Source organism: Bison bison, unplaced genomic scaffold (genome assembly GCF_000754665.1).
Source record: "Bison bison bison isolate TAMUID 2011002044 unplaced genomic scaffold, Bison_UMD1.0 scf7180017864128, whole genome shotgun sequence".
Lineage (NCBI taxonomy): Eukaryota > Metazoa > Chordata > Mammalia > Artiodactyla > Bovidae > Bison > Bison bison.
Window position 1 is genome coordinate 825,546 of NW_011494700.1, and position 26,723 is coordinate 852,268.

The 26,723-nt window shown below is 38.8% G+C and overlaps 1 protein-coding gene across 17 annotated transcripts in view; it reads right to left on the minus strand.

Annotated features, from left to right (window-relative positions):
• KLF12 (Kruppel-like factor 12) overlaps positions 1-26,723 on the minus strand; it is a 528,361-nt gene that overhangs the window by 407,481 nt on the left and 94,157 nt on the right. For 7 of the 17 annotated variants that reach the window (XM_010839654.1, XM_010839653.1, XM_010839650.1 and 4 more), the window contains 3 exons: positions 25,965-26,063; positions 25,230-25,339; positions 17,057-17,225 (listed from right to left, as the gene is read on the minus strand). The exons of 5 other annotated variants lie outside the window; for them this stretch is intronic. The gene's annotated coding sequence lies outside the window, so the exon portion shown is untranslated. The remainder of the gene's footprint in view (positions 1-17,056; positions 17,226-25,229; positions 25,340-25,964; positions 26,064-26,723) is intronic. 5 more of the 17 variants (XM_010839659.1, XM_010839656.1, XM_010839657.1 and 2 more) reach the window with 3 other exon arrangements.

Here is a 26,723-nt window from a genome sequence, read left to right on the forward strand (position 1 = left end):
GTACTCTGCATATAAGTTAAATAAGCAGGGTGACAATATACAGCCTTGATGTACTCCTTTTCCTATTTGGAACCAGTCTGTTGTTCCATGTCCAGTTCTAACTGTTGCTTCCTGACCTGCATATAGGTTTCTCAAGAGGCAGATCAGCCCCTAAATCTATCCATTGCAACCAAAAATCGTCATCACCACCATCATAACAAAATTTTAAAATAAGTATCCCAGTTATTCTCTGGGATATAAAGACCTTTAGACCAGTATTTCTGATTTTTGACTGCACAACAGAATTCATTAGGAGCTATAAAACTCCCTTTGAGCCATCAGAATCCCTGACTAATGACCAGAAAATCTCTGCGATACATGCTCAGGCATCAGCAGATCTTCAAAGATGGCCAGGTGATTCCAGGATACAGTCAGGCTGACAACCGCTGCTCTAGCGGAAAAGTCCTTACTCCACACTCGACACTGATGACTCACCTTGAGCCGCATGTTCCCATATCCCCTGTCTCTAGTAAGGATGCCAATCACAGGTTGGATTAAGTGCCCACCCTACTACAACATGACCTCCACCTACTTAATTACACCGACAACAACTCTATTTCCAAATAATGTCCCATTTTGAAGCTGCAAGTAGAATATGAATTTTCGGGGGACACCAATCAACCCTGTACAGCAGACAAGAACGGGGAGAAAATAGCAACTCTGATCAGAATTCTAAGTGTTGCTTACAAACAAGTAGTAGAGTAACCTAGTCTCTGGGGACCTTAAAGAAAATAAAGGAGTACGTGAAACAGAGCTAGAGTTGAGAGTGTCCCTAAAAGATAACCTGAAAGAGATTCCAAGCCCTAACAGTTTATCACCCCCGGTGCAATGGAACCACTTCCAAATTCCAGCCTCCGAAATATCATGTTGCCTATGCCTTACGTTCAAATCTGTACTTCTGTTGTCAAGAGTTAAAGCACTGTCCCTGAAAATTCATATGAGAATTCAAACAATTCCAAGAGATACACTGTCATATTTAGAGTTACGATGAACTACCCCATTCTTACTAAGGCAAGCATTACAGAGGAAATGTGCTTTGTAGAATTAACTACGTCTAATTATCACATACTCAACCATATTTCAGGGAAAATATATTCTGAATTCCAACTTCATACTCTTAACAAATACCCAGCAAACTAATAAACTTTCCATGATTTAGCACTCTGGGTATCAATCAAATGGTTTGTATATTAATTGTCCTCACTAGTGATAGTTTGGGAGAAGGCAATGGCACCCCACTCCAGTACTCTTGCCTGGAAAATCCCATGGGCGGAGGAGCCTGGTAGGCTGCAGTCCATGGGGTCACTAAGAATCGGACACGACTGAGCGACTTCCCTTTCACTTTTCACTTTCATGCATTGGAGAAGGCAATGGCAACCCACTCCAGTGTTATTGCCTGGAGAATCCCAGGGACGGGGGAGCCTGGTGGGCTGCAGTCTATGGGGTCGCACAGAGTCGGACACGACTGAAGTGACTTAGCAGCAGTGATAGTTTGATGGCTCAGTGGTAAAGAATCCTGCCAATGCAGGAACCACAGTTTCAATTCCAGGGTCAGGAAGATCCACTAGAGGAGGAAATGGCAATCCACTCCAGTATTCTTACCTGAAAAATCCCACGGACAGAGGAGCCTGGCAAGCTAAGTCCATGAGATTGCAAAAAGTTGGACATCACTGAGCAACTGAGCATATACAAACACAGCAATAGTTAGCACAGACGTTTTGTTTCCAACAATCAAAGAAATCAAAGAGGATGTTAATTATTTTGTCATGCTCAAAAACTCTATGATACACGAAGAGACCCCATAATGTTTACATCCATCAGCTGAACTACTACCAAGAGAGAGAAAAGGAGAGGGAAAATGTATAATAAATATATGAACTACAAAAACTTTTTGACAAAAATCATTATTCCATGGACACAAATTAGTTTGATCCCTTGGTTAACTTCTTTGGCCTTAAATATCCTATAAATTAACCAGCAATATAAATAAGTTCATCTTGTTCATTTAAATACTATTTTAACGGAAATGGACAGAATGACATGGTTTAGCCAAGCTCTGTCTGCATTAAGAAGAGAAAAGCAAAGCCTCTCTAACGTATGAGAAATTAGGAGAAACTCTGCTGCTAAGTCACTTCAGTCGTGTCTGACTCTGAGCGACCCCACAGATGGCAGCCCACCAGGCTCCCCCATCCCTGGGATTCTCCAGGCAAGAACACTGGAGTGGGTCACCATTTCCTTCTCCAATGCATGAAAGTGAAAAGTGAAAGTGAAGTCGCTCAGTCGTGTCCGACTCTTAGCAAACCCATGGACTGCAGCCCACCAGGCTCCTCCATCCATGGGATTTTCCAGGCAAGAGTACTGGAGTGGGGTGCCATTGCCTTCTCCGAGGAGAAACTCTAAGGTAATCAAAAAGTTTTTAATCGATTTTTTTGCTTTCAACAGATTTCAAATATGGGACTCTTGATGCTTTTCAAACTTTAATAACTCACTGTTTCCTAACTACATTACATTCTAAAGATAAATAAGGCAAAAGAAATGTCCCTTTATAATGTAGCTCAGAGGCAGGGGCGGGGGGTGGGGTAGGGACGACTCTTCTATTTACTAGGCTGACATTTACTTTGATCTCTTATAGACCCTTTTAGGTAACAATTTATATAACAGAGCAAGCAAACTCCTTTGGGAATTTATAATACCTTAGAAGTACGAACAAATGCAAATAAACTGAAAACACAGGGGGCTATATCTCCATTGCTTGCTTTTTCTTACTCTGTTTGACAGCACTGTTTTCAAGAAGAGGCAAGGAAATAAATCCTTCAATTTGGCTCTGATAACTTAAAAAGAAGCTTAAAGCAGTTTAATAACGGAGTAAGATTAAACCACACTTCTTAAAAAAAATTATCTCAATAGATGCAGAGAAAGCCTTTGACAAAATTCAACATCCATTTATGATAAAAACTCTCCAGAAAGCAGGAATAGAAGGAACATACCTCAACATAATAAAAGCTATATATGACAAACCCACAGCAAACATTATCCTCAATGGTGAAAAATTGAAAGCATTTCCTCTAAAGTCAGGAACAAGACAAGGGTGCCCACTTTCACCATTACTATTCAACATAGTTTTGGAAGTTTTGGCCACAGCAATCAGAGCAGAAAAAGAAATAAAAGGAATCCAAATTGGAAAAGAAGAAGTAAAACTCTCACTGTTTGCAGATGACATGATCCTCTACATAGAAAACCCGAAAGACTCCACCAGAAAATTACTAGAACTAATCAATGACTATAGTAAAGTTGCAGGATATAAAATCAACACACAGAAACCCCTTGCATTCCTATACACTACTAATGAGAAAACAGAAAGAGAAATTAAGGAAACAATTCCATTCACCACTGCAACGGAAAGAATAAAATACTTAGGAATATATCTACCTAAAGAAACTAAAGACCTATATATAGAAAACTATAAAACACTGGTGAAAGAAATCAAAGAAAAAAAATATTTCAAAGGTGGCAAAAGGAAGTGCCTTTATGCAAATGTCATTCCTTCCCAACTACCAAGAGTTGCTAATCCACTCAGATGAAGTGTCCAAATATATGTGGTGTCCCAACTACCCCTGTGTATCTTCAAAGTGGATTTGAAGTTTCTTAATTGTGCTACTAATCTAGCTACTGACGTTAGTAAATTACACATGGGGGACATTTCATTCTTTTTGCAGTTTTAGAAAATCAACAGTCTAAGTAGATGCAAAGGCTCTGGTGCTTCATGGACAAAGGTCTATCTCGCCCATAATAATAATTAACGACATACACTGAGCATGAAAGATACAAAGGGGAATTCAGAATCATAGAAGTTTATGCTCTGCGTTTTGACAGAATCATACAGGTTTATGCTCCGACTTATGATAGCTTATGATAGCTTCCTAGAGCATTCCCTAGTGGCTCAGACAGTACTCAGATGGTAAAGAATCTGCCTGCAATGCAAGACCTGGGTTCAATTCCTGGGTCGGGATGATCCCTGGAGAAGGGAATGACAACCCATTCCAGTATCCCTTCCTGGACAGAAGAGCCTACGGGGCTACAGTCCATGGGAGGGCAAACAGTCGGACATGACTGAGCAACTAACAGTGACTTTCACCACTACAGGCACTGTTGTAAATACTAAATAATACAGAATACATCATCAATCAATAAAGCAAAATGAAATGCATTAGACTGAGCTGATGAGATAACCAAATGACTGCAGATACAGCTAAATGAAGAGATCAAGTAGATACATCAGGAATCTAACTTGATTATTGCCATAAATAATCACTTCTCAAGAGTCCTTATGACAGAAAGAAAATATTATTTAGAGAATGCAAAGGTTACTTCCTTAAATAGACTTGCTGATGTTTACCCAGCAAAACAGCTGAATTTAGGTACCCTCACTCAAAACTTAACTTTATTAATAAACATAATTCATGCCCAGTGAAACACATTCACAATGACCAATTTCTTTTTATTATAAAATAATTATAAATAACAGCACACAGATTCCAAACACATGCCATGAAAAAAGTATTTTTTCTTTTAGACCTTGAGGGGGAAAAAAAAAAAAAGGCTCTATGTTAGAGGAAAAACAGGTCTAAAATAACCTGGCAATAGTTCAGCTACCAAAATATATGTGTAAAAAATGAAGAAAGGCGGAAGAGGAAAGAAAATCGGTTATTTTAATTCCAAAAAAAAGTGAAAGATTTGCAAATCAAATTCTTTTTTAGCATTATGCTTCCGTTATAAAACTATATATAATTCCCCCGATGCTTACACAGTGAATAAAAATCACCGTGAAATATAAACTTAAAAATGTCTAAAAGGTCAATTTTATTGTCATATATATTTCAGCACAATTAAAAATAAAAATGAAGTGCTATTTAGAGGTTTTTCTATTCATTAAAATAAGGACAGAATGGTTTTCATATGCAGACACATATTTTCAGTTAGATACAGCTATGTGAAAATATATGGATTTAACTCTACTTCTGCTGTTTGAAGAATCAGGTTCTGTTCATCTTTGAATGTCCTAGATTTAGAAAAGTTCTTTGTATAGTGTGAAAAGTTATACCTTTGTCAAGTAACTAACCTTTTTTTAAATTGTCAAAAAGGTAAAGTTTATGCTATGCAAATTCTACTACCATAAAAACAATCACTTTACTTGGAATCAAATATCAGTAACAGTCACCTTGAGTTCAATCCAGGTGAATGTGAACATCAAATCTAATCTTCGATAATTTATATTCTGGCATACGGTTACATGAGCTTTTCAATTTTCTAACCACTCTAATTTTAGACCCCTGGGAGGCCAAAAGGTATGGGAACAGGGGGACCCATTTGTGCACCCTGATGATCAGCTCCTCCCACAGTCAAGCAGGTGCCCTGTGAAACTTCTCAGGTCCTTTCCTGTGTGAATAGCCACCTAGAAATGTCAGGGGCCTGCCTTGGGTTTCTGACAGGAAATGGTGCCCCTGAAGTGCAAATTCACACGGAGGGGGAGCTGCTGGGCTTAAGGTGCACTGGCAGCAGAGCAGAAGGAACCAGAAAGTCGCACTGTGCATTTCATAAAGATAAAATAATTGAAAACGAAAAAAAAAAAGGAGGGGGGCGAGATACAGAATTAATTTGATTAAAAATACAAATCAACTACTCCTCAATACATCTAAAGGATAGCCTATCTGAAGGCTTACAGAGGAGCTGGTGAAGAAATTGGAAGGCAATGAAAATTCAAATCTATTCTCTTCTGTAAGTGCATGTCTTTCTCCCTAATCTCCTTCTAAATTTTTTTGTTGTTGTTCTCACCCTTTCCTCCTTTTTTTCCTATCTAATTATACATCTCAAAGAAATTTCCTTGCCCCTTTAGGTTCAATTCATCCAACCTATGTTTTGCCTGGGGTGGGGAGGATGAGGGGGTAAGGAGCACCCTGAGTAAATACTAAGATCCAACCTCCCACAAATTAGATTAAAAGAAAGAGTAAGCCAAGGAGAATAGAGTAGTTGGCCTTAAGAGTAAAACTCAAGATAAAGATCCCTTGAGGCCATTTTAAAATGTCCATAAAACTAAAACAGTGGTTTCCAATCCTATATTTGGTGACTGGAGCTGCAGATAGAGTTTAAAGCATATGTTAATACATTAAGCCAAATAATCAGTAATTAGATCTATAAGCCAGAAATACCTTTAAAAAAAAATCTTTTAACTTCAAAGACTTTTCCTGTAAGTAGTTTTAACTGTGAGCATACAAGTTCATCATATAAAAAGTCGACAAGTTGCATTACAGTTTTTCTTTAAGTGAGTTCTAACAAGATGTACTTTATTACAACTGTACAACGAATTCCAGAAAATTACAAGACATGACCAGATGTCCTGCTTGCGATCAGAAACTAAATATATGTCAACAAGATCACTTGTGGCCCTTGTAAAGAAATAAGAAACTGTGAGATACATTCGGCATCAGTTAGATTAGCCAATTTTACATGAATAACTACTCTGTTCATTGTTAGAAAATGGTAGAATCGTCTTACCCATACATTGCCTCTGGCAATAAAAACTACCAGAATCCTCTGAAAGGCATTCATGTTTCTAAAGTCAAAACAGTTAATAACCTGTGACCCAGTAATAATATTCCTGAACTAATCATTCTCCTTAAAAAAAAAAAAAAGGGAAGAGGAGAGAGGCAGAGGGGGGGAAAGAGCGAAGGAGGGAGGGAGACAGAAAGGGATAGAGGCGGAGGAAAAAGAAGGAAAGAAGGAAGGAAGCCTACAAATATAAAAGGCTCACTGTTAACACCATTTATAACCTAAAAACAGTTCCAGTTCATCCCAAGGAAGCAGCCAGTTTAACTATGGTAAAACAATGTAATGGACTATTATGCTGCCATCACAAACTCTACTTAAGAAAGATGGGGGAAAGAGCAATATTAAGTAAAAATACCTTGCATATGAAGAATCAGTAAAATACACAAAAACATTTGTTGAATAAGCGTGGTATGGTGGTTTGACTAAGGATTTTCCCTAACTTAATTAGCATTACTGATATACCTCCATAATATTTTTCTTAAAAACTAGATATACTTTTATAAGTATATTTCCTAATATTTTCTTAATATTACTTTTAAATATTAATAAACCGATTTCAAACAGCAATGTTTACAGAAAAACTGTCAAGATTAATCAAGTCACTCCTAGAATTTGTCTTAATATGAGATAATAAAATAAATATGGCTCTTAAGTGGAAAACGCTTCAAGATTCAAAATGTTCAATTAGTCTTCATGTTTTAACAGGACTTTCAAAAAGCACCTGCTAGATGCTGCAGAGAATTACAGTGCGTAAGAGACAGAAGGGAAGAGAATCATATCATTACGGAAAGCTTACACTACAAGAGGAAATAAAAAGAGACTTTTCAATTTTAGAAAGGTCATACATGATATGACCAATTACAGCACTCCTGAGAAATAACCAGCAATAATGTACAATGCAAAGAAAGGCGTCTGCCAATATTGCTTATTATTTTCATTTTTAATAGTTATCATTCATTGAGTACTAATTTCCAGACACCTTGCCAGATGTTCTACATAGTTATCATTTCACACTCAGTACAACACTACCACCTAAATTTTAGCAACTGCATTTCACAGATGAGGAAACTGAAGCTTAAATAAGGAATATCATTTGTCCCTCATAGCTCATGGGGTTTTCCTCATAGCTCAGGAGGTAAAGAATCCACCTACAATGCAGGAGACCCTGATTTGATACCTGGGTCTGGAAGATCCGCTGGAGAAGGGATAGGTTACCCACTCCAGTATTCTTGGGATTCCCCGATGGCTCAGTTGGTAAAGAATCCACCTGCAATGCAGGAGACCTGGGTTCGATCCCTGGGTTGGGAAGATCCCCTGGAGAAGGGAAAGGCCACCCACGCCAGTTTTCTGGGCTGCAGAATTCCATGGACTACAGCCCACAGGGTCACAAGGGTCAGACACGACTGAGCGACTCTCACTTTCACTGTAATGTGTCCAGGGTTACATGAAAGAGATCCAACCAATAATAAAGAGTGGAACTAGGACTTGAACCAAGTTTTGATCTTTTATTGCATCCTTTCTCCAAAAACTTTAAAAGAAAACATGGATAAACCACATAAAACCAGCACTTTTACATTTCTTTATATAACCCCACTAGATTTGCTTTTCCGCAGCTATTTTTATCTGTTCTTCTTGAAACAGAAGAACTTTTCAACTCTATGACAAGAAAACTTCATCATGGTTAGTCATTGCATTAAAGTCAACAGGTTTCCTATTAAATGTTTCCAACTAAATACAAACTGTATCTTTAAGATCATGAAATTAATACAGCCACTTTTTTTTTTAACAGTGGTTTTAACTTTTATTATTTTTTAATATTTACTTATTCATTTGGCTGCATTGAGTCTTAGTTGCAGATGTGGGATCGTTACTTGCAGCTCGTGAACTTTCAGCTGTGGCATGTGGGATCTAGTTCCCTGACAAGGGATCAGACCCAGGCACCCCCGCATGGGGAATGCGGAGTCTTAGCCACTGGACCACCAGGAAAGGCCCATTACAAGCATATTTCCAGATCATAATATGCTTTAGGTCAGATTTAGCTACACCAAGAACAATCTGCCAGAATATGCTGGATCAGGTATGCTTTTAACTTTTTTTTTTTTTTTGGTTTCTAAGTCTCTCATGATTTCTAAAGTAAGTATTTAGGAAGACCTGTGGTCGGGTTTGGGCCTCGAGGGCACGCAGCCTCACCATTCCAATTCGTTCTGGTGTATTTTTTTATGCAGGTCTTAACGCTAAACACCAGGTAAGTTTCAGCTTCTAGAACGAACGAACCTTGCATTCTAGTATTAATAGCACCTTCGGTCCTCTCTTGAAGAGTTACTTCCTTCCTAAACAACATAATCAGTTCCTTCTAAGTTAAGGTGTGTAACTTAACCTCCTAAAGGCACTGCTTTATTAACTCTTACCTCTAGGCTATGGCTAAGTGCAGAACCAAGGCCTAGTGAAAAGAAGCCTGGAAAGGAAGAGAGAGTTCTTGTTGCTGGTAGAACCTGATTCACTCACAGATGGGTCTAAGGTACCCAAAATTCTGTATTTTCTTATGAGGAGACATGAATTTTCTTCATAAAATTACACAACAGAATTATTCAGATTACATTGAAAATGTTCTAAGTCCTCACCTTATCTTGAATTACCCGAATAAACTGACGGGTAAACATAAAAGTCAGGATGCCCTGGGAGACGTGGACATCCCAGAACCCGGGCTGTGAAGTGGGGGAGGGGAGGGCACCCTGTGCTTTATCCAAAATGGTAGAGGGCTTACTGGAAAACAGGAAACAAAAGAAGATGGCCAACAACAGAACCCACTGGAGACAGAAGGGCCACCTCTCAGGAGAAAGCATTAAGAGGCCAGAAAAGCAGCCACTGGGGAAAATCTGGGGAGCAGTGGGCAGGGCTCAGCTCAGCACTGGGCCACTTCTCCCCTAAGTCACTGCCTCTCTCTTCCTCTTCCTGCTTCAGACTCTGTATCTTGACTCAAGTCAACCTCTGGTCCAGGGAAATACCAATTCCTTAGGCTTCCCTGATAGCTCAGTTGGTAAAGAATCCGCCTGCAATGCAGGAGACCCTGGTTTGATTCCTGGGTCAGGAAGATCTGCTGGAGAAGGGATAGGCTACCCACTGCAGTATTCTTGGGCTTCCCTGGTGGCTCAGCTAGTAAAGAATCCACCTGCAATGAGGGAGACCTGGGTTTGATCCCTGGGTTGGGAAGATCCCCTGGAGAAGGGAACGGCTACCCACACCAGTATTCTGGGCTTCCCTGGTGGCTCAGCTGGTAAGAATCCTACTGCAATGAGGGAGACCTGGGTTCGATCCCTGAGAAGGGAACGGCTACCCACTCCAGTATTCTGGTCTGGAGAATCCCAAGGACTGTATAGTCCATGGGGTCACAAACAGTCAGACATGACTGAGAGACTTTCACTTTCACTGTATTAGCACAGGGATCTCACACTCTACTATAAATGGGCATTAACAAAAACTGAGCTTCCTTGGTGGCTCAGATGGTAAAGAATCTGCCTGCAATGCAGAAGACCTGGGTTCAATCCCTCAGTCAGGAAGATCCCCTGAAGAACAGAATGGCAACCCACTCCCAGTATTTTTACCTGGTAAATTCCATGGACAGAGGAGCCTGGAGGGCTATAGTCCCTGGGGTTGCAAAGAGTTGGACATGATTGAGTGACCAACACTTCCACTTTAACAAAAACTGTATAAATACCTACATTTAGAAGGGACAAAAATTTTAACAGCTCTACCATTCCAGAACAAAATGGCCATTTTGTCCATTACATGCTCAGAGTCAACACCCTCCCTAATTCTAGCCCACTTCCAATCAATATGATTTAAAGAGAAAATAATCATATTCTACAATAGGTAGACAATAGGTAAGGAACTTAGTATCACCTCTTAGAAGTTCACGGTGGGCCATGAAGAATACATTTATGTTTATGCAGGCCACAAAAGTAGCATTCTGCCATACCCCACGTCCCTTTTATTTAAGGGTAACATTTAAGCTAACACAGTGCTAAAGGCTTTGCAAGATTTATCTCATTAAAATCACAAATTAGGACCCTGTGGTTAGGTATTCTTGCTCTGCCACAGTACAGATGAGGAATCTGTAACTTGAAGGTAAAGAGCTTGCTCAATATCACAGAGATGGAGCAAGTGATGAAGGCAGGAATCAATTTCCATCTCTCCAACTCCAGAGTTCTGAAACACTCAATTATACTGTAAGTTGTTAAAAATCTACTTTCTACCATTTTTAATATCTGAAAGGCACTATATTTAAAAGCAGCAGAAACCGTAGGAGGACGAGATGAAGGAGAAGAGGAGCAAGAAAAAAACTGAGTACCAATACGTACAAGGCTCTATACCACATCCACAGATTAGGTAAACACTCCAAGTCTTGATGAGTGCACAGACTCCCAACAACTCACCGTTCCTCCTATGGGAAAACCTGCCTCGGTACACTAGTTACTATCTTTATGCTCTTTCAAAACTCTTGCTCACTTTATCCATAATGCCTTTCTTAACTAAGTCCCCTTATTCAATCAGTCTAGCGATGCTACTGTGTATGATACTGTGTGTGATTTAAAATCAGTTCTATAATTTCTTTTGTTTGAAGATGTGGTACATTAAATTTACATTCAACAATTTACTTTGTTCTAAATGACCAGCTACACAAACAGTACACTGCATATGGAATACCAAGGAGAGTATACAATTTAGTTTGACAGGGGCATCTCAGGTGCAGAGAAGTGGATTAATCGTTAATTCTCTGTTTATGAAAAACTATCACCATAGGTCTCTTATGTTACTTACGAGATCCATATCTTACTGGTAATGATCCATATTTGTGTCAGTTACACAAGCATTTGTTACTTATTAATAATCAACATTTTAAATTATTACTAACAAAGAAATTGATCTTTTGTCAAACCAGAATTGAATACTTTTTGTGTACACCTTTAATTGCTATTTGTCATGTTGAGCATTATAAACAGTACACTGTGAGACAATCAAATAAAAAAGTTAGTATCCTAGAATACAAACATGATATACTTAATATCCGATACATTATTTTTACAGTCATGCCAAAAGATCAAGTGGCATGTTGTTTCTTGACAAAGTTAACTAAAATATTTATGATGTCACTGACAAAAAATAGTATTCAATTTTCCAGATTTAGAGATTTAAAGATGTTTTTTCTAGTTGTGATTAAAGATTAAATGGCTTTTTAAAAAAAGCATTTCAAAGATTAAATTTACTTAACTGGTAATTTAGTATTCTACATGATCCTTTCCCAATAAATACAAATCTTCTAAAAGAACACATGCCATGTGTGCTTTTAAATTTTCCTTCAGCTATAAACAAACGCATCAACAGCTAAAACAGGCTACTTCCAATGTGGGGCTAAGCAACAAACTCCAGTCTTCATCCTCTTCTCTCTAGTCATCATTTTAGACAAATAGACGTGATTCTTTAGAAGATTATGACAGAAGAAATACCTTTATTGAGGTGAGAAATCAAACTAAATGATATTCAAAACACCATCCAACCAGAGTTTCTTAACTAAGAACACTACTCACAAAATTCCAATCAGACTGATCAGCTTCACTATTTCTCATGTAATTTCTTGGGATACTGTTAATATTTCATAAAAGCACAGGTTGAAAACTAACAATAAAACCTTGGGGTGGATAACAGGAACTTCCAAATCTGTTAGGCAAGGACTCTTTTTGATTAAAGGACTTTCCTTAATAAATAAATCTATTATTATTAAGCCCTGTAAATGGCCTTGAAGTTTTTTTTTTAATTTGTCCTACTTTCTACATAAATTTTTCTGTTTAATTTGTCCAACTGTCTTCACAGTGGAAGTTCTCTATAACCGGACCTCTCCTACTTTACTTCCCATCACCTGCCAACCATCACTGAACTAAAGGCCTGCTCCCATCCTGCTCACTCTGGCTTGGACCACTTGGTTCAGGCTACCTGCCACCTTCAGCTACCTGTGGCCAGTGTTCAGGGTCAAACCAATCCTTATTTCTCCATGTACTTTCCCTACTACACTTGAGTATTACTCAACCCTATCCATCTTATACTTTATAAGCTCCCTTGTGTAGTACATCTAATACATACTTACATATAACCCTACCCTCATGATTTAGTTTTATTTCTATATTTTCATCTGAAGTTTATAACACCTGATAACTTACTATTTTAAATACTGAGTTGACCCAAAAGTTCATTCAGGTTTTTCCATATTGTCCTACAGAAAAACCCAAATGAACTTGTTGACCAACCCAATACAAACAGATTATCAGTTTCTGAGGTTTTGTTTGTACAACTAGATTGTTAATTATGCATCTTACACTTCTTTTTTCCTGTAAGTTCTCGATATTCAGTAAATACTTTAAAGCCTGCTGATAAAAATAAAATTACTTTTATATGGATTTTATTAATTTTTAAAAAGTATAAACTTCTAAGCCAATAAATATGTTCAATATTAATTGCTTTTCTTTAAAACTCAATTTTGTTGTACCTACCCTAAAAAGTACCACAGAAAACATCACTTATGGATTTCCTAATATGCAATGTCCTAATGGGTGTTATGAAAAATGCCAATTATAATGCTGATCATTCACAGTTTTCTTCAACTTTTCCTAGTAGTAAAAGTTGACACACATTGTATACAAAGTAGAATGAGAGTGCCTGCCCCTCTAAAAATCTAACAACTACTAACTGTATAGCACAAACAGTAAAAAACAGAAATATCTTTGCTTTTTCTGATTAGGGAAGTACAATGCCCATATTCTAAAATCCTCAGAGAATACCTAAAGGTATAAATAGGAAAACTTAAATCATTTGTTAGTTGACAAACTAGTAACAAACAGAAAGAACTGTTAACCATATTGCTGTGCCCTTTCACACAAGCATACACTTACACAAAAGTATAAATTCTAGAAAGTACTCATTAAATCCTGGCTCCACACCTCCTATTGGTGCAACCTTGAGCTACTTATCATCCTGATATTTCTGTTTGTTAATCTGTATAATGGGGCCAATAATATCTAGTAGGAGGAATGCCATGGTCATTAAAAGAGATAATCAGTGTAAAGCACTTAGCAAAGGTTCTAACACATAGCACATTTTCAACATTACTATATATCCCTGATACAAACGCCACTTTGTAATATGCTTCCTTCAGCTGACAACACTTCACTGACAAATTTCCCTATCAATAAATTCAAAAATCTGTTGTCTTTTTAGCAGCAGCTTAGTGTTTTCTATCAATGTACCATATTGATTTAACTATCTCTCTATTACATGTTTTGACTCCTTCATTTTTAGGGATAACCATACTCTGGTGAGGAGAAGGAAATGGCAACCCACTCCAGTACTCTTGCCTGGAAAATCCCAGGGACAGAGGAGCCTGGTGGGCTCTGGTCCATGGGGTCGTAAAGAGTCGGACACCGCTGAGCGACTTCACTTTCACTTACATACTCTGGTGAACATAACTGTAGCCAGACCTTTGAACATATTCATTATCACATTTCTGAAATAACTTCCTAAAAGTAAAATTTATGGTCCAAAGGGTACTCCTGTATTAAATGTTTATATATATTTCCACAGAAAAGTATAAGTTTACACATGCTTCATCAATGCATATACATGAGTATTTACCACACCATCCCCAACATGTGGTCTGGTCATATTTTTAATCTTATGCAAATTGACAGTAAAAAAAAAAGTTCTAAACTTGTACTTCTTGGACTATCAGCGAGATTAAACATGAATTCAGCCAGATTAAACATGAATTGATCGGTTAACTGGTCATGTGTCAGTCTTCTTTTGTGAAATTCCTGGTCAAATCTATTCCCATCTTTATACTGGTGCAGTTGCCCTTATTCTGGTTAAGAGAGTTCTTTCCTTAAAAATACAAATTTTCACTGCCATATATATTTCAGATAGTTTTTTCCACATTACAATCTGTCATTTCAACTTATCGAATTTTTATCATAAAGATATGCTTAATTTTTTTAGTCAAATATATCCATCTATTTTCAATCTATGATTTCTGGATTTAGCCTTACCCCTTAGAAATTCTTCCTTCATGCAGATTTATAAAAGTATTCACCTGAATCTTACTTTAGTACTTTTATTATACATTATACATTACTCTGATTCAGTTTTATGAAGCAAAGTATGAGAAAGATGTATTTGAAATCTTAGAGAATTATTTCTGAAAATATCTCAGGTCGAACAAAGCATAATGCTTAGCCAAACCACTGTATTAAGGAAGATACAGAAGCAGCTTTATCTAAGCTTCCATGGAAGAATATTATAAAAAAGCAAATCATATACAGCGGCTTCATAGTTTTAGCAATTAATTTTTATCTCAATCCGTAGACTTCTGTTCTGCTCTCCAGGCCTGTTTATCCCACAGCTTACTTCAAATCTGTACTCAAATTACTTCCTCAGGGAAAACAGGCTCACAGGTGCTGCGTATAAAGCAGGCAGACTTTCCCCCTTGATTCTACAGTGGATCTCGGCTGGAAGAATACATTTATTTTTATTAATTTCATTACTTGAATCATGGCAGAGATGGTGAGTATTTTTGATCCCCACTGCAGCAGCTGACATAAACAGGTCCTCCAGGAAGGAACGGAAGTTTCCGATACAGCTTTTCGTCTTGTTTGTTGCCACTTGTTTGTTTTTCAAAGAAAAATATAAAGTCAGATTGAAGCCAAACAAAAAGCTGGGCCACAGTCCTTCTTTGGAAGTAATCCATCTTTCCCTCACACATTTTTAGAAAAGCTGAAGAGAATCACAATCATTCGAAAAATTCATCCCTTACGAGTTGAAAGGGGGATATATGTTTCATCCTAAAACGATCTGCTGAACTGGGTTATTTCAGTTCCATTTCATGCTCTTATACATAGGTAAACAGTGTCCTTTCTACACTCTGCATTTTTTAAAGTGTATAAAAAAGAAGTTTAAAAATGTATTTCTAAGACTGGTATTCAAAGGATAAGGATTCAAATCTGTGTACAGTTTTGCAGCTTATAGAGCTTTTTTATAAACATTATTTAGTATTCATAGTTTTACTGTATGAATGAAAAATACTTCCTGCCATATCAATAAACAAAGGCTGCTGCAGCCATCAAGCCATCACACTACAGTGTCCCCAGAGGTGAGCCTTGAGGGAACTCAGGATAGAAATGGGATGCCCACTATCCAGCAGTACAACTGTTGTAGCCACCCCGATGGTACATCCTGAGGGGACACAGATGAGAAAGTACAGGATACTAGCCCCCAGAGAGCTGAGGTGCCCACCAAAGGAATGACTTCAGTGAGCCCAGACCCCTGGCATTTTCCCATACAACGAAAAGATGTCTGGTTTTAAGTAACAGTCATCTTTTGATGTTCTGACTACCTAATCTTTGTTGTGAAGAGCCAACTCATTGGAGAAGACCCTGATGTTGGGAAAGACTGAGGGTAAAAGGATGCAGCAGAGGATGAGATGGTTAGAAAGCATCACCAACTCAATGGACATGAACTTGAGCAGACGCCAAGAGATAATAGAAGACAGGGAGGGTCGGCATGCTACAGTCCATGGGGTCACAAAGAGTCGGACACGACTTAGCGACTGAACAACAACAATCTTTTGATGTTCCGACCACCTGGTCTTTGTGGCTGAAACTCCTATACAGCCCAGCTCCCCTCCCTGCCTGTTCAGAGCAGTCCTTCAGAGCCATCTGAGGTGCTGCATCCTGGGCTTAAGTCCTCAATTTCATCCACCAAATAAAATGTAATTCTTGACATTTAGGTTGTGCAATTTTTTTAAATCAACAACAGGGATTATATAGTCAGGGAAGGAACTCAACTTGAATTAACAAAACTAGTCAGTGGAAGGACTTGAACTCAGAACTCCAACCCACCCCCACCCCAGTGCACACATGAGTCACATTCAAAACCTGCCTCTCAAGTACCCTCTTCTTCACTACCCAGCAGTCCTTCACTCCTTGTGAACCGTCTGGATACCCACACACTCTACTCTTCACAGACTGCACCCAGACCACTTCTATCAGGCTAACAATGTATCCTCTCAGCACTTAAAATAAGTCCATGGCCTGTTACTTTGCACTCCTGGTAAATCTCTTTTGTCTCCCACTAGTAAATAAATCCTCTGAAGAGACTATGAGTTCCTCAAGATAAAGACTTTTTTGTTAACTTCCCACAGCACCTGGTATAAGAGTTTAAAAATTGAGAGTTAATAAACTGGAACAGGAAGGCTATATTCCAGAAATGAAAAACAAGCTATTTTTAAAGGCTTAGCCTGACACTAACCCAGACATGGTGTCCCCACGCCCACCGGCAGGCTCCCACACCCGCTCAGAGTGTACACACAAACCTGCATTCCACGCCCAACAGGGACCCGATGTTCCCAAGACAGGCCGAGGTTTCTCAACTCGAGGAGGCGGCAGTGCTTTTCTCAAGGTTTAGGGAGTGTCACCTGGATGCTTTCTTTACAAAAGTTTTTTTCACAATACCTTCTGGCCCAGCAGGCAGTCTGAGAGAGGCTGGAGGATGCAGGAAAGGAAGAAAGGCAAGAAGCAGAGTCAGCAGGGGAAGTTCCTTCACTTCCAATGATGAAATTCCCAAATCACTTTCACCACCGTGCCTTCCAGCATCTCTCTAAGTTGCTCAATTGTGTCCAACTCTTTGTGACACCATGGACTGTAAGCCCGCCAGGCTCCTGTGTCCATGGAACTCTCCAGGCAAGAATACTGGAGTGGGTAACCATTCCCTTCTCCAGGGGATCTTCTGAATCCAGGGATGGAACCCGCATATCCTGCACCGGTAGGCAGATTCTTTACTGCTGAGCCACCACGCAAGCCCACCTTCCAGCATAATGAAAGTAAAAGAATAAGCAGATGAGAGAAGGGAGAGACACACCACCTTCTCTCTCATACCCAAACAAGAGATACAAATAGGATCTGTAGAACTTGAGAGTAAAAGAGATTCATTTTCAAAACTCCAAACTACTTCCTAAAGCAAAAATTTCCACAAGCAACAGTTTTTCCCCTTCCATATGAAAAGCTTCCTCTGTACTTATCTAAATATGGATGGTTGTATGTGCAACTCAGGCTGCTATATTCACTCCAAGGGATGAATTCCCTTTTAACATGTAAAGTCACACACTGAGACACACTAAGCCTACTGTATACATCCATCCTTACAGCCTCCACCATGTGCAAAGCATCCGTGGTCACACCAATTAAAACCCGCTAGACACACCCATTCAGGGCATGCAAGACTGAATCAATTTATTACGCTTAAGATAATTTCCTAAGATTCATTTGTCAACATCTAACTCATTAACACTGGATCCCCATTTTTAGCATTAAATTTATGTTTTGCAACCTCATGCATTTTCTGGATAATGCCTATACTACGTGGTCTCTAAATTCCAACTAACAGGAGTGGACTCTCATTATCCGTGTTGACAATTCCCTACTTTGCAGAAGCCAACTTTAAGATAATGTTTCTTTAAAATAGGAAATACACAAACTGTTTGTGGGTGAGAAATGACCTTTAGAGTGGGGAACAGCCACGAATCCTGTCACTGATGTTCCATCTGAGCCACCAGGGAAGCCCTTTTCTTGATTGTGCTGTGCTTAGTCACTCAGTCGTATCCTACTCTTTGTGACCCCATGGACTATAGCCCGTCAGGCTCCTCTATCCATGGGGATTCTCCAGGCAAGAATACTGGAATGGGTTGCCATGCCCGCCTCCAGGGGATCTTCCCAAGCAGGGATCAAACCCAAGTCTCCTGGATTGCAGGTGGATTCTTTACCACCTGAGCCACTAGGGAAGGCCATGAATACTGAAGTGGGTAGCCTATCTCTTCTCCAGGGGATCTTCCAAACCAGGAATGGAACCAGGGTCTCCTGCATTACAGGCAAACTGCAATGTAGGAATTGCATTCTTTTGCAGCTGAACTACCAGGGAAGCACTTTCTACATTACTCAGCTATAAAAAGAAATGCATTTGAGTCAGTTCTAACGAGGTGGATGAACCTAGAGCCTATTATACAAAGTGAAGTCAGAAAGAGAAAAACAAATAACATATATTAACCCACATATATAGAATCCAGAACAATGGTACTGATAAACCTATTTGCAGGGCAGCAATGGAGAGGCAGACATAGAGAACAGAAACATCATTCTGTTATATGTCATAAATAATGTAGAAGCAACAGCCAAGCAGAGTCAGCACTATTAAAAGCCTATTGTGTGGAGGGGGAGGGGTGAGCAATCAAAGGGCAGCACGGGGAAGCCTTCTGCCTGTGACAGTGGTTAAATAAATCTGCACATGTGACAAAACCATGCAGAACTGTACATACAAGCACACACATTAAGTACATGTGAAACTAGCAAAATTTGAATAAGCCTAGAAGATTGGATCAATCTTTTGGCTTTGATTTTGCACAACAGTCACACAAAATATTACCATCAGGGGTAACAGGATAAAGGAGTTCCAGATCTCCCTTGTATCTCAGGAGCATAGTGGGCAAAATTCCTGTGCCCACTTAAATAACCTCTAATTATTTAAAAATAAAATGTTTCAGAAAGAAAATTTGTCAGTAGCAAACAATGTCTGCTATACATATTAATACATACAATTAGTTGTACTCATTCAACCCACATTTATTAAGCACATACTATTGCTTGGCCCTGCTGGACATACCGGGGCTATAGACACAGAAATGATATCACCTTTGATCTTGAGAAACTCACAGCTGGTCATCTCCCAGGAAAGCAATGTAAGAAGGGAAGAGAAGGTACAATGCAACTCCACATGGAGAGGTCATGTAAGGGTCTCCAGTCGGTCCACATCATTCAAGCTTTATATGAAAGTAAATGCACTTGCCAATCACCACTCCATTCACAAAACAGATGACCAGAATAAAAGAGCCCTATTAACCTAAGGTTCACATCATTAAAAATCTTAACCCAGAGAATAGTTTTTGCTCAAGGTATTTCTGACTTAAGAGCAAATAAATATTCAGGTAAAATAAGCTGACTGCTTAACTAAGAAAGAAGGTTGTGTCTAACTTCAAACACTCTGTTTCTTTTAAATGGCTTTCTGAACTATGTTTTGGAAATGTTAAAATTATTCAAATAAGATTTACAGCATAATGTAAAACGTGTAAAACTGAGGGGTGATAACCTCCCAGGAAAAAAATGCTTCATATTATTAAAATGCAGATTACTATTTTCAAAATAGCTATGAATTCACTTTTCATGTTACATGCCTTCCTGGAAAAGTTTCGTGAAAGCAAACAATTTCGCTTTAAAGAAATAAGCTCTTTAAGAAGTACTGTCTCCCTGAATCTGATTATCAATTAACAATATGTCAATGTCATAATTTTAATTTATGAGTCCCTCTGACAAGTTGGCCTGGTAAAATCTTTGGGTTCCCTCATACTTCTAATATCATACCTGGAACATGTTACACAAGAAAACATAATTTTGTAAGACATTTTAAAATAAAGAAATAATGCCATTCCTGTGCTTTCATCTTATTTAAAGATTTACTACAAAAAAAATATTCCTTTTGGAAAAAGGACAAAACAAAATAAAGGACTATTATTTAGAAATATTAGCTTTAGTAATATTTAGTAATATTAACTTTCAAAAACTTAATGCAATTAAGAGAAAAATGGAAATGTTACAAATATCTCTAGCCTCAGCTTGAAAGATCACTGGACTAAGAGTGGAAGCAAAGATGGCCATGCTGACCACACAGAACTTGACTTGCACACACTACCATGCGTATTGTCCCAAACCTTTCTTGATGAAAGTGAAAGAGGACATTGAAAAAGTTGGCTTCAAGCTCAACATTCAGAAAACGAAGATCATGGCATCTGGTCCCATCACTTCACGGGAAATAGATGGGGAAACAGTGGAAACAGTGTCAGACTTTATTTTGGGGGGCTCCAAAATCACTGCAGATGGTGACTGCAGCCATGAAATTAAAAGACGCTTACTCCTTGGAAGCAAAGTTATGACCAACCTAGACAGCATATTGAAAAGCAGAGATGTTACTTTGCCAACAAAGGTCCGTCTAGTCAAGGCTATGGTTTTTTCCAGTAGTCACGTATGGATGCGAGAGTTGGACTGTGAAGGAGGCTGAGTGCCGAAGAACTGATGCTTTTGAACTGTGGTGTTGGAGAAGACTCTTGAGAGTCCCTTGGACTGCAAGGAGATCCAACCAGTCCATTCTAGAGATCATCAGCCCTGCGTGCTCTTTGGAAGGAATGACGCTGAAGCTGAAACTCCAGTACTTCGACCACCTCATGCGAAGAGTTCACTCATTGGAAAAAATTCTGATGCTGGGAGGAATTGGGGGCAGGAAGAGAAGGGCTGGATGGCATCACCAACTCGATGGACGTGAGTTTGAGTGAACTCCGGGAGATGGTGATGGACAGGGAGGCCTGGCGTGCTGTGCTTCATGGGGTCACAAAGAGTTGGACACAACTGAGTGACTGAACTGAAACCTTTTGCATGTGACGTATCGTCCATAAATCAACACAAAACAGTACCTTATAGTCAATTTATAAAGTACACAGGATGGCTTGTTCAAAAACTCAGTAGAGCAAATCCTAAGAGCTATCATTACAAGGAAAAAAAAAAAAACTTTTTTTTTTGGGTGTGGGGGGCTATTTCTTATTGTATCCGTGTGATGATGGATAGTAACTAAACTTATAACAATCATTTCATAATGTATGCAAAGTCAAACCATTATGCTCTACACAGACTTATACAGCACTGTATAATTATATCTCAATGAAATTAGAAAAAGAAGATATGCAGGCAAAATTAATAAGACTTACTGTGTTACAGAATTTTTACCCTTTCCCTGTTGAGTAAAATATATTTTATCTAAAAAATTATCAAAAAACACTAAACAGACCTAAACAAATGACTGAAGAGACCAAGTTATGACACTGAAAGTATTTTTTTTAAATGTACTTTCTCTCCAAAACTATGTTGTATAAATTCAATGCAAGCCCAATAAGAATCCAGGAAGGGTCATCTTTGTCTTTTGGAAACTTGTAAGCTGACCAAAAATATATTCATAAGTATATAGGACCAATAAAAACCTAATTACAATTGTGGGGTGGGGGGAACCCATGAATGTCAAAAATCAAGTATAGTGTTAAACAGATATTCAGGTTGAAATAATCCAACTACAGGTATCACATACTGAAATCGATAAAGGGCAAATCAGACCTACAGGTTCCTTAGTTCACACGTTCCCTAACAAACAGCCATCAGAATATCATATTTGCAAACTTAATCTGCCACAGGATATGGGAACAACTCATCACCACTTCACTTCTGTTTTTATGAGTCTACCATGTATCAGGCATGCTGCCAAGTGCTAAAATTCAATAGTCATCTAAAGCAGACAGGATTTGTGCCATCATGGAGAGCATTGCCAAGGAAGAAAGGTATGCTCGATGCCACCTGTGCATAAAATACAGGACTGCACACTCAGACCACCCACCGATCCTGAGATCTGATGCTCCAAGTGTCTGCACTGAACATCTGCAGTCCCGGACTGGGACACTGGATGGCAGAGACCTCAGGAGCCACCATCAAGCCAAAAACAGTTTCAGAAATGAAGTGGAGTCCAGTCCTACAAACTCAGTGCCAACATAAGTATGCCTACAACTTCTCTCCTTTATTTTCAAACCACTTAAGACTGAACAAGAGGCTCTTAGAATACCTCATCCAGACACACTGAATGTGCTACATAACAAAGCTGTTGTTATGAAGAGGTATTTTCTCCACAATTCCGTTCTGGAGCTGTCCCCACTCCTTAAACACACACCCTTTAAACAGTCAGTTGTTTGATTCAGGTTTTCCACAGCTGAGGTGGTCAAAAAATGTTTCTAGTGAATATAGAAATAATCCTTGCTCAGCAAAGCAGGCTACTGAAAGTGAAAATTTCAAGTGTTCGTCACCCAGTCAGCATCTGACTCTTCGCGACTCCATAGACTGTAGCCTGGCCAGACTCCTCTATCCATGGAATTCTCCAGGCAAGAATATTGGAGTGGGTTGCCATTCCCTTCTCCAGGGGATCTTCCCAACCCAGGGATTGAACCCAAGGATCTCCAGCATTGCAGGCAGACTCTATACCGTCTGAGAGAACCATCTCTTCTGATCTCCATTCATCCTCCCAAGTCTCTTTGACCTTAGAAGCTTGACATCAACCTTAACCCTCCTCCTCCACCCATTTCTTTCCCATTCTATTAGTCATCAAGCCCTATGCATCCTGAGAAAAGGGATCTTAAATTGATTCCTTTCTTTTCCATTCTCACTGTCACAACAATTTCCACAGTGCTGGCAATGAATAAAATTCACACTACAACCCCAAACCACATCTCAAAAATTATTCCCCACCAGGTACAGATCTGAACCAACAACTATACTCAACCACTTACGCACACCTTTCCTCCCAAACACCTCTGGTTCCTTCTATCTCAAATATCTCTAATAGAAATCCCATGTTCATAACTTCTCTTGAAAGCCACTTCCTCAAACAAATTATGTCCTAATTCTCTACCACTTCTGAACTCCCACAGTATCTTCTACCATTCATATGCCTTGCAGTGTAGTTACTCACCTGAGTATTTAATATGGATGTATTTTACTTAAGGATAAGGCTTTGTCCCACCCAGGTCAAGAATGTATCCTTGTGAATGCTGTGCACAGGAGATGCCTGATAAATATTTATCAAACGGAACTGACCTTGAGTATTCACGTTAAAGTGCTGACTTATTCTCAAATGCAAGCAGTGGGTAAATGGGGCTAACATTTGGATGAGTGGGGAGACAGGAACTGTAGTACTTCAAGTGACAGCACAACTGTGATTTCCTAAAACCATTCAAAATCACCAACACCCGCAGCTCAACTTCATGAAAAAGAAATCCAACATCAAAGATACGGCAATAAGGAACTTTCCTGTTGGTCCAGTGGTTAAGACTTCATGTGTCCAATGTAGGGGCCGCAGGTTCAAACCCTGGTTGGGGAACGAAGATCCCACATGCCACAGGGCATGGTCAAAGAGTAAAAAATATATGGCAATAAAGTTCCCCCAGATCTCTGACTTATACACACACTTTCCTTCCCTCTCTCCCTCCCTCTCTCCCCCAACACCCTTCCTCACTCTCTCCAAAGGAAGGGACAGATCTCAGGGCAGGATAGTATAGTTTTTACAGCAGTCTCTCAAGTCAGAATGGTCCAATCTTGCCTTGCTATTGTGTGAATACAATCAGAGTATATAAATTACCAGCACCATAATTTCATCACCTGCAAAACAAATATTATGACACAGTACTTGCTTCACAGAAAATAGGTATATGCTTAAAAGGGCTATGTAAGTGTTTGCTACTATTATTTTCTGTTAATGTATTTGATTTATTAATAACTTACTTAAATATTTAGAATGAGGTTATCTACTGGCTAATTCTTAATAGATAAGATCTCAAATGCAATTTACAGTGTGAGGACCCAATCCTGAAAATCAATCTGACCTGGGAGCATCTCTCCTGACCAGCCAATAGTCCATGCTTTTACTGTAACAATGATATCAAGAGGTCAAAGGTCCTAAAGATTCCTAGAAGCTAACCCAGAAAAGAATCTCTCTTTTGACTCAGCTATGGGTGAACATGTGGGAGTTAGGACTACAGGAATCCTTGTTACAGCCTCAGTTTGAATTGATTGAAAAAGGCTTAATGGATTGCTGAGTCTTAACATCATTTAAGTAAGACCTGATAAGTATGTCCAAAAGGGTAATAAAGTAATTCAGAAAGCCCTCATAAATATGAAACATTAAATATTTGCAATGTGTCATTCAATCAAACAGATAAGATCTATGCTTCAGAGAACAGAAACTCATAAAGCATTTAAATGAACATGAGAAAAGCATTAACTGAGGCACAAATTAAAACTGAGATAGCACAATGATCTCTATGGGCAGGAACTTTACCACATATCCCAGGAGACACAGCAAAGTATGGAGAAATAAGAGTAAAATAGGAATCAGAGATTCAAGAAAACAGCAAAGGCTCATCAGTTTAAAAAAAAAAAAAGAAGAAAGGTATTAAGACCCCATGCATGATAAGCAATGTCTGACTAATTGACTGATTGACTAAAACACTCTCCACAAGGTTAAACTGAAGATTCCCTTTGTGAAATATTATTTTTTCATTAAGTCTGTAAACTTGAAAGTTTGGCTGAAGTACAGGACTAGCACTGCTCAAGCTTTCCTAATTAGTCTGCTAACAGCCAGAAAAAAAATAAAATTAAGACCCTCATCCCTTGACAAATTAAACCATTTCAACCATCAAAAAATAATGTGCTCAAATGCTTCAAAAGAATAGAATCTACTTAGAGATGGCTAAATATAGGTGTGGAGAAGGAGGACAAGGATAACATAATTCATGGTAGCCTAATGGAGAGCCATTCTGTCCACGTTAATACAGTAGCAGTGAAAATGAAACAACTCACTTCAATTTCCTCACACATAGCAGACCTCATCGGAAATTAACCTCTGTGTGTGCATGAGTGTGTGTACACTCTCTGTTTCCATAATGGCTGCAGTGTTTTTTGATGTTTTCCTGAAATACAGTAAATCCAGATTATAGAAGTATCTTGATTCCTGACCAGGAAAACCAGTAAAAGCTACCGATCTCCCATTTCTAAAGAACTTGGTTGTTGTTCAGTCACTAAGCTGTGTCTGACTCTTTTGCAACTCCATGGACTGTAGCCTACCAGGCTCCTCGCTGTCGATGGGATTTCCAGGCAAGAAAACCGGAATGGATTGCGATTTCCTCCTCCAGGGGATCTTACCGATCCAGGGATCAAACCCACCTTTCTAGTACTGGCAGGCTCAGTTCTTCACCACTGAGCCACCAGGGAAGCCCATTCTAAGAGCACTGAGTAATTAATCCAAAGGGACAAAAGCAGTATGTGCTATACCATTAGACAGGGTTTAAAATTTTCTCTAAGGAAGAGTTTCTTGAGGAAGGTATCTCAAGATTTTCTCTACTCAAGATAATATTTATGTTTTCAATAAAGACTAAAATGTGAAAACCGAAAAAAAAACCAAAAAATGTGAAAATCAGGCTGTAGATCTAGTTATAATACATTAGGCAAGTCCTCAGAGCAACTGCTGTTTAAGTTGAGAGAAGAGAGTGAGGAGCATTATATCTATTAAATAGTCCTAAAGGGCTTCATGCTTACCAATAATCTTGTAAGGAATTTTGCATCTATTCTTATTGTCAGAAACAATATACAACAGTCTTTAGCAGATCATATTTCATTGTATGCCTTTTTGGCAAACTGCAAAAAAAAAGAAAAAATGATGTGATCAATCAATGAATAACTCTGCCAGTCAGAACATTAATAAAAATTCTCTTATACTTTGCCCTTAGATAAATGACTCATGAGAAAGGCCAGGAAAATAAACCACCTCACAAAAAATTCTCAGAGAGAAAAACATTCCCAAAATGCAGAGGAATGGAAGAGACACTACCCAGACAGGCCTCTTAGTCCACAATCTGACCACAACTATTTCTACCCTCTTCCATTACCAACATTTTTCTTTGGGATCTCCAATTCTACACCTATAAATGAGATAATAAGAACACCCCAGCCGCAATAAGCACACCATGTACCCAGTTCTTGGTTTCTAATACCATTCTCTAATAAAAGAAACCATGTCTTATAAAGAAACGGCTGATTGTAGGACTGAGGCAGGAGATACACAAGATGAGCATGAAGCATCTTATAGAGCCAGAAAGTAGAGACGAGGAAGGGAGAGGAGGGGAAGGGGAAGACAAAGGGAAAGGGAAAGAACGACAAGAGAAAAACAAAAAACACACAAAAACACAAGGGAGTTTGTCAAAGGATACAAGGACCAAAGAAAAGAGTTCCCAGTGCCAACCTAGTACAATTTGAGTAACAAAATTAAGTAGTATTAGATTATAACTGAAAGCATAA